The sequence below is a fragment of the Coregonus lavaretus genome (assembly GCF_964263955.1).
Source record: "Coregonus lavaretus genome assembly, chromosome: 38".
In the NCBI taxonomy this organism is placed as follows: Eukaryota; Metazoa; Chordata; class Actinopteri; order Salmoniformes; family Salmonidae; genus Coregonus; species Coregonus lavaretus.
The window spans coordinates 4,761,706-4,771,894 of record NC_140025.1 but is presented as its reverse complement, the minus strand read 5'-3'; positions in this window follow the sequence as shown (position 1 = coordinate 4,771,894).

Below are 10,189 nucleotides of genomic sequence, written 5' to 3'. Positions count from 1 at the left end.
AAGGCAGGCAATACTCTTGACCTCATCTTTACTAGAGGCTGTTTGCCTACTAATCAAACTGTAACCCCCCTCCAGATCTCTGATCACTACTTTGTTTCCTTTTCTGTCTCCCTCTACTCCAACCCTAGCCACTACTCCAATCCTAGCTAAACACTTCTCCCTCCTGTCTCCTGATTCTGCCTCTTCGACCCTACTTTCCTATTTTTCCGCATCCTATGACTCGCACTGTCCCCTTTCCTCCCGGCCGGGTCAACCCTCCCCTCCTGCTCCGTGGCTGAGTGACTCATTGCGAGCTTACAGAACAGGGCTGCGGGCAGCTGAGCAAAAATGCTGGAAAACTAGACTTCCAGAGAACCTATCATTCTTTCACTTCCTCCTCTCTACCTTCTCTTCCTCTGTATCCGCTGCTAAAGCCACTTTATATCACTCTAGATTTCAAGCTTCTGCCTCTAACCATAGGATACTCTTTTCCACCTTCTCCTCCAACCTTAATCCTCCACCCCCTCCCTCTCCCCGAACTATAGGCCTAGAACCCATAAATGGCTCCTAACCTCCCACGCATAGGCTACTTTCTGTCCCTAAAATTACAACTAAAACTGAAACAAAATAATATAAAACGAAATATAAATGTTTTTATCAAACTGAAACAAAATAAAAACGACTAAATCAAGTTTGAAAACGAACTGAAACTACACTGAATTTCAAATACAATTCTAAACTAATAGAAATACAAAGTAATATTCAATCACAAAACTATAATAACCTTACACCACAATGACATCATGGTGAAGAAGGCAAAACAGCGCCTCTATAACCTCAGGCGGCTGAAGAAATTCGGCATGGCCCCTAAGACCCTCACAAACAGATGCACCATTGAAAACATTCTGTCGGGCTGCATCACCGCCTGGTACGGCAACTGCACCGCCCGCAACTGAATGGCTCTCCAGAGGGTGGTGCGATCAGCCCAACGCATCACTGGGGGAACACTGCCTGTCCTCCAGTGTCAAAAGAAGGCCAAGAAGATCATCAAGGACCTCAGCCACCCGAGTCACAGTCTGTTCCTTCTGCTACCATCTAGCAGACAGAGCTGTACCGGCGCATGGAAAAACTGTTTCCATCTCCAGGCCATCAGACTGTTGAACAGCGATCACGCCATCTCCTGTAGTAATTGAGACAAAGATATACTCACTCACACAAAATACACACACAAGCTCAAACACACACTTCATACGCAAACAGACTCCTGTACTCACATATACACTCACACACACGCATACGCCCATACTCACAAACACACACACATACACACATACACTCACACACAGCCAAATCTGCTGTCCCATGCATACAGATAGACACATTAAATACCGGACTGATTGTTTTGTACTGTTTTTCACACTGTGTATTCAGATACTGTATTCTTCACATAGCTCTTCTTCACATAGCTCTTCTAACATATCTACTACTATTGCATTTTGTTAGACTGTTTATTTATGCACTGGATTCTCGACATAGCTCACTGTAATATATCTACTTCAGTCCATATCATTCTCAGTGTATCTTTTTGGTGTACAGTGGGGAAAAAAAGTATTTAGTCAGCCACCAATTGTGCAAGTTCTCCCACTTAAAAAGATGAGAGAGGCCTGTAATTTTCATCATAGGTACACGTCAACTATGACAGACAAATTGAGAAAAGAAAATCCAGAAAATCACATTGTAGGATTTTTAATGAATTTATTTGCAAATTATGGTGGAAAATAAGTATTTGGTCACCTACAAACAAGCAAGATTTCTGGCTCTCACAGACCTGTAACTTCTTCTTTAAGAGGCTCCTCTGCCCTCCACTCGTTATCTGTATTAATGGCACCTGTTTGAACTTGTTATCAGTATAAAAGACACCTGTCCACAACCTCAAATAGTCACACTCCAAACTCCACTATGGCCAAGACCAAAGAGCTGTCAAAGGACACCAGAAACAAAATTGTAGACCTGCACCAGGCTGGGAAGACTGAATCTGCAATAGGTAAGCAGCTTGGTTTGAAGAAATCAACTGTGGGAGCAATTATTAGGAAATGGAAGACATACAAGACCACTGATAATCTCCCTCGATCTGGGGCTCCACGCAAGATCTCACCCCGTGGGGTCAAAATGATCACAAGAACGGTGAGCAAAAATCCCAGAACCACACGGGGGGACCTAGTGAATGACCTGCAGAGAGCTGGGACCAAAGTAACAAAGCCTACCATCAGTAACACACTACGCCGCCAGGGACTCAAATCCTGCAGTGCCAGACGTGTCCCCCTGCTTAAGCCAGTACATGTCCAGGCCTGTCTGAAGTTTGCTAGAGTGCATTTGGATGATCCAGAAGACGATTGGGAGAATGTCATATGGTCAGATGAAACCAAAATATAACTTTTTGGTAAAAACTCAACTCGTCGTGTTTGGAGGACAAAGAATGCTGAGTTGCATCCAAAGAACACCATACCTACTGTGAAGCATGGTGGTGGAAACATCATGCTTTGGGGTTGTTTTTCTGCAAAGGGACCAGGACGACTGATCCGTGTAAAGGAAAGAATGAATGGGGCCATGTATCGTGAGATTTTGAGTGAAAACCTCCTTCCATCAGCAAGGGCATTGAAGATGAAACGTGGCTGGGTCTTTCAGCATGACAATGATCCCAAACACACCGCCCGGGCAACGACGGAGTGGCTTCGTAAGAAGCATTTCAAGGTCCTGGAGTGGCCTAGCCAGTCTCCAGATCTCAACCCCATAGAAAATCTTTGGAGGGAGTTGAAAGTCCGTGTTGCCCAGCGACAGCCCCCAAAACATCACTGCTCTAGAGGATATCTGCATGGAGGAATGGGCCAAAATACCAGCAACAGTGTGTGAAAACCTTGTGAAGACTTACAGAAAACGTTTGACCTGTGTCATTGCCAACAAAGGGTATATAACAAAGTATTGAGAAACTTTTGTTATTGACCAAATACTTATTTTCCACCATAATTTGCAAATACATTTATTAAAAATCCTACAATGTGATTTTCTGGATTTTTTTTTCTCATTTTGTCTGTCATAGTTGACGTATACCTATGATGAAAATTACAGGCCTCTCTCATCTTTTTAAGTGGGAGAACTTGCACAATTGGTGGCTGACTAAATACTTTTTTTCCCCACTGTATATACAGTGGGGGAAAAAGTATTTAGTCAGCCACCAATTGTGCAAGTTCTCCCACTTAAAAAGATGAGAGAGTCCTGCAATTTTCATCATAGGTACACGTCAACTATGACAGACAAATTGAGAAAAATAATTCCAGAAAATCACATTGTAGGATTTTTTATGAATTTATTTGCAAATTATGGTGGAAAATAAGTATTTGGTCACCTACAAACAAGCAAGATCTCTGGCTCTCACAGATCTGTAACTTCTTCTTTAAGAGGCTCCTCTGTCCTCCACTCGTTACCTGTATTAATGGCACCTGTTTGAACTTGTTATCAGTATAAAAGACACCTGTCCACAACCTCAAACAGTCACACTCCAAACTCCACTATGGCCAAGACCAAAGAGCTGTCAAAGGACACCAGAAACAAAATTGTAGACCTGCACCAGGCTGGGAAGACTGAATCTGCAATAGGTAAGCAGCTTGGTTTGAAGAAATCAACTGTGGGAGCAATTATTAGGAAATGGAAGACATACAAGACCACTGATAATCTCCCTCGATCTGGGGCGCCACGCAAGATCTCACCCCGTGGGGTCAAAATGATCACAAGAACGATGAGCAAAAATCCCAGAACCACACGGGGGGACCTAGTGAATGACCTGCAGAGAGCTGGGACCAAAGTAACAAAGCCTACCATCAGTAACACACTACGCCGCCAGGGACTCAAATCCTGCATTGCCAGACGTGTCCCCCTGCTTAAGCCAGTACATGTCCAGGCCCGTCTGAAGTTTGCTAGAGTGCATTTGGATGATCCAGAAGAGGATTGGGAGAATGTCATATGGTCAGATGAAACCAAAATATAACTTTTTGGTAAAAACTAAACTCGTCGTGTTTGGAGGACAAAGAATGCTGAGTTGCATCCAAAGAACACCATACCTACTGTGAAGCATGGGGGTGGAAACATCATGCTCTGGGGCGGTTTTTCTGCAAAGGGACCAGGACGACTGCTCCGTGTAAAGGAAAGAATGAATGGGGCCATGTATCGTGAGATTTTGAGTGAAAACCTCCTTCCATCAGCAAGGGCATTGAAGATGAAACGTGGCTGGGTCTTTCAGCATGACAATGATCCCAAACACACCGCCCGGGCAACGAAGGAGTGGCTTCGTAAGAAGCATTTCAAGGTCCTGGAGTGCCCTAGCCAGTCTCCAGATCTCAACCCCATAGAAAATCTTTGGAGGGAGTTGAAAGTCCGTGTTGCCCAGCGACAGCCCCAAAACATCACTGCTCTAGAGGAGATCTGCATGGAGGAATGGGCCAAAAATACCAGCAACAGTGTATGAAAACCTTGTGAAGACTTACAGAAAACGTTTGACCTGTGTCATTGCCAACAAAGGGTATATAACAAAGTATTGAGAAACTTTTGTTATTGACCAAATACTTATTTTCCACCATAATTTGCAAATAAATTCATAACAAATCCTACAATGTGATTTTCTGGATTTTTTTTCCTCATTTTGTCTGTCATAGTTGACGTGTACCTATGATGAAAATTACAGGCCTCTCTCTTTTTTTTAAGTGGGAGAACTTGCACAATTGGTGGCTGACTAAATACTTTTTTTCCCCACTGTACGCATAGATTGCGTTTGGATTACTGATACAGTGTTATTTGGGTTGTTAACTGGATTCGTTCTGACATTCGTGATTTCTTGTTTCTGGTTTTTGATTATTATTTGTGTACTTGTTTGACATTTTTGCTGCAATGTTAGAGCTAGTAACAGTAACACAAGCATTTTGCTGCACCCACTTTAACATCTGCTAAAATGTGTACACGACCAACAAACTTTGATTTGATTTGGAGTCATTTACACTTTTTAATCTGATGATTATCTCGGGTGCTATCCCCAGGGTTTTGAAGGCGGCCCATGTGCTTCCTCTCCACAAAGGTGGTGATCCCTCTGACCTAAATAATTATCGCCCTATCTCAAAATGGTCTTCCCTATCAAACATTTTAGAATCATGAATCAACTGTCAGCTTAGATCCTTCCTCGCTACAAGATGTATTCTAAGTGTTCACCAGTCTGGTTTCAGGCCAGGTCACAGCACCATCTCTGCTGCAAACTTGGTGTTACCTGATGCGGTAAAGGGTATGGATAGGAGGAAGCACTGTGCTGGCCTCTTTATTGACTTATCAAATGCTTTCGATACTGTTGACCACTCTTTATTAATTCAAAGATTGTCTGCAATCGGTATGGATCAGTTGTCATGTCATTATTTCAAATATTACTTGACAGACAGGACACAATGTGTTTTTTCTGATGGTGTTAAGTCAGGTTTCCTTGATATTACAAAAGGTGTCCCACAGGGATCCATTTTAGGTCCTGTACTTTTTACTGTCTATATAAACAATGTTGGTCTATCTGTAAAAAATGGTAACATACACCTGTATGCAGGTGACACTGTTGTGTACACCATAGGAGGTTGGTGGCACCTTAATTGGGGAGGATGGGCTCGTGGTAATGGTTGGAGCGGAATATGTGGAACGTCATCAAATAAATCAAACCCATGGTTTATATGGGTTTGATGCCATTCCATTTGCTCCGTTCCAGCCATTATTATGAGCCGTCCTCCCCGCAACATCCTCCACTGGTGTACACTATTGCCCCCACGGTTGACCAGGCTCTTTCAAAGTTTCAATCTGCCTTCATTGCTTTGCAGAAAGCCTTTGTTGAACTGAAATTGGTACTTAATGCAGGTAAAACCAAGTATATGTTATTCTCCAAATCATGTAAAAATATATCGGATTAATACATTCACTACATTAACCAAAAGATGTGGACACCTGCTCGTCGAACATCTCATTCCAAAATCATGGGCATTAATATGGAGTTGGTCCCCCCTTTGCTGCTATAACAGCCTCCACTCTTCAGGGGAGGCTTTCCACTAGATGTTGGAACATTGCTGCGGGGACTTGCTTCCATTTAGCCACAAGAGCATTTGTGAGGTCGGGCACTGATGTTGGGCGATTAGGCCTGGCTCGCAGTCGGCGTTCCAATTCATCCCAAAGGTGTTCGATGGGGTGGAGGTCAGGGCTCTGTGCAGGCCAGTCAAGTTCTTCCAAACCGATCTCGACAAACCATCTTTGTATGGACCTCACTTTGTGCACAGGGGCATTGTCACACTGAAACAGGAAATGGCCTTCCCCAAACTGTTGCCACAAAGTTGGAAGCACAGAATCATCTAGAAAGTCATTGTATGCTGTAGCGTTAAGATTTCCCTTCATTGGAACTAAGGGGCCTAGCCCGAACCATGAAAAACAGCCCCAGGCCATTATTCCTCCTCCACCAGACTTTACAGTTGGCACTATGCATTCGGGCAGGTAGCGTTCTCCTGGCATCTGCCAAACCCAGTTTCGTCTGTCGGACTGCCAGATGGTGAAGCGTGATTCGTCACTCCAGAGAACGCGTTTCCACTTCTCCAGAGTCCAATGGTAGCAAGCTTTACACCACTCCAGCCGACGCTTGGCATTGTGCATGGTGATCTTAGGCTTGTGTGCAGCTGCTCGGCCATGGAAACCTATTTCATGAAGCTCCCGACTAACAGTTTTTGTGCTGACGTTGCTTCCAGAGGCAGCTTGGAACTTGGTAGTGAGTATTGCAACTAAAGGACAGACAGATGTTTTTGTGGTACACGCTTCAGCACTCGGTGGTTTCATTCTGTGAGCTTGTGGCTGAGCCATTGTTGCTCCTAGACGTTTCCATTTCACAATAACAGCACTTACGGTTGACCGGGGCAGCTCTAGCAGGGCAGAAATGTGTCCACATACTTTGTATATACAGTGCCTTCAGAAAGTATTCAGACCCCTTGATGTTTTCCACATTTTGTTACGTTACAGCCTTATTCTAAAATTGAATAAATTGTTTTTTTCCCTCATCAATCTACACGCAATACCCCATAATGACAAAGCAAAAACAGGTCTTTAGAAATGTTTGCAAATGTATAAAAAATGTAAAATGTAAATATGACATTTACATAAGTATTCAGACCTTTTACTCAGTACTTTGTTGAAACACTGGCAGCGATTACAGCATTGGGTCTTCTTGGGTATGACACTTCAAGCTTGGCACACCTGTATTTGGGGAGTTTCTCCCATTCTTCTCTGCAGATCCTCTCAAGCTCTGTCAGGTTGGATGGGGAGTGTTGCTGCACAGCTATTTTCAGGTCTCACCAGAGATGTTCGATCGGGTTCAAGTCCGGGCTCTGGCTGGGCCACTCAAGGACATTCAGAGACTTGTCCCGAAGCCACTCCTGCGTTGTCTTGGCTGTGTGCTTAGGGTCGTTGTCCTGTTGGAAGGTGAACCTTTGCCCCAGTCTGAGGTCCTGAGCGCTCCGGAGCAGGTTTTCATCAAGAATCTCTCTATACTTTGCTCCATTCATCTTTGCCTCGATCCTGACTAGTCTTCCCTGCCGCTGAAAAACATCCACAGAGCATGATGCTGCCACCACCATGCTTCACCGTAGGGATGGTGCCAAGTTTCCTCCAGACGTGACGCTTGGCATTAAGGCCAAAGAGTTCAATCTTGGTCTTTCGGTGCCTTTTGGCAAACTTCAAGTGGGCTGTCATGTGCCTTTTACTGAGGAGTGGCTTCCATCTGGCTACTCTACCATGAAGGCCTGATTGGTGGAGTGCTGCAAAGATGGTTGTCCTTCTGGAAGGTTCTCCCATCTCCACAGAGGAACTCTAGAGCTCTGTCAGAGTGACCATCAGGTACTTGGTCACCTCCCTGACCAAGGCCCTTCTCTCCCGATTGCTCAGTTTGGCCAGGTGGCCAGCTCTAGGAAGAGTCTTGGTGATTTCAACTACTCCCATTTAAGAATTATGGAGGCCTGTGTTCTTGGGGACCTTCAATGCTGCAGACATTTTTTGGTACCCTTCCCCAGATCTGTGCCTCAACAAAATGTTGTCTCGGAGCTCTACTGACAATTCTTTCGACCTCATGGCTTGGTTTTTGCTCTGACATGCACTGTCAACTGTGGGACCTTATATAGACAGGTGTGTGCCTTTCTAAATCATGTCCAATCAATTGAATTTACCACAGGTGGACTCCAATCAAGTTGTAGAAACATCTCAAGGATGATCAATGGGAACAGGATGCACCTGAGCTCAATTTCGAGTCTCTATTAGCAAAGGGTCTGAATACTTATGTCAATAAGTTATTTCTGTTTTTATTTTTAATACATTAGCAAACATTTCTAAAAACCTGTTTTCACACATTATGGGTTATTGTGTGTAGATTGCAGAGTTTTTAAAATATTTTTTAAATCCATTTTAGAGTAAGGCTGTAACTTAACAAAATGTGGAAAAAGTAAAGGGGTCTGAATACTTTCCGATGTACATTGGATGGTGCCCTCATTGATCTTGTCCCAGCTTATAAATATCTGGGTATCTGGATTGACGGAAAAGGATGATTGAGGATCTTTTTACTGAAGAATGTGTTTGTTTTCTATGATTGTGTTTTGCTTTTTGTTCATTGATGTGAATATTGATGTGTATATTAATGTGTGCTCGTGTGTTTTGATGTGTATACAGGGTTCATCTGTGAAAGAGACCTTGGTCTCAGCATGTCTCCCTGTCAAAATAAGGGTAAAAAGGGGAAGACGTGTTCTCTCAACCAAACGCAACATCAATGTTCTTTCCAGAGGGTACAACAATCACACATCCCTAAGGGACAATACCTGTAATAAGCACAGGACATTGGCAAAAGGTGAGTGACATTTTCTTCATCCCACACATCCTGTGCTCAAATTGATCTCTCTTTTCCTTCAAAGACTGTTTTCACAACATGTTACGGACATAATTATTGGACCTCTTCAATTTCTTTTCTCAGGTTTGCCTGATGTTGGGCCCTAATAGCTTAATGACGATAACAGCACTGTGTTAGGACATGTTCATCATCTGCCTTTTGTTGTTTCATATAGGGGCAGAGGAAAGAACATGTATTGGGAAATTAAATGATGGAAGGGAATACCTAGTCAGTTGCACAACTGAATGCATTCAACCGAAACGTGTCTTCTGAATTTAACCCAACCCCTCTGAATCAGTGCGGTACGGTGGGGGGGGGGGGGGGGGGGGGGGGGGGCTGTCTTAATCAACATCCACATCATCTGCACCCAAGGAGCAACTGTTGTTGGGGGGTTAATTGGGGAAGAAAGGGAAGAACTGCAGATTTATCTGCCTTGCCGGCTCAGGGATTCGAACCAGGGAGGTTACCTGCCACCCCAGAGTGGAGGAGTAAAATGCCACAATGTCGTGTATAAAAGAAAGTACATTATGTTATGCAATTTGGGTACACTAAGGATATTAAATGGATAGAAAATACATATGTTCGATGGAAAGTTCTACTACTCTCAATCTACTGTACTTTCTTTCTGTCTGTCCATCCATTCGTCTATTAATCTACTATATTCAGTCCCACACACTCATATTCTTTTTTAATCTACTGTATTTGTTTCAAGGTCAAGTAGTACCTGTGCCAGCATGCAACAGCCAGATACTGAGCTCCATGTCTGGGAGCTCTTCCAGTGCTCCACATGCTCTGTCTTTCTGTCTCCAGACAGATTATTGTCAGAATCACACACAAAGCAACAGAACAACAGATAAGAGCGTCTGCTAAATGACTCAAATGTAAATGTAAATAAGAAACAGATAAGATTAGCATTCCTGCAACATTATTCTGTTGAAATGTAATTTCATCTCAGAAAAATTAAGCTAATTGATTACTCACTTTATACTGTATGTACATATTATATTCTCGACATAACTCATCATATATAACAACTACTGCTGTACATACCTTATTCCCACTGTCTATAACAGCATGTGTATATCCTGGACTCTGATATTGCTCGTTCTGATATTCCTTCATCTCTTGTTTCTTCTTTGTTTTTTTTTCTTTGTTTTTTTCTTGGGATTATTTGTGTATTAGTATTTAACTTTTAGACATTTACTGCATTGCTGGAGCTAGAAACAAAAG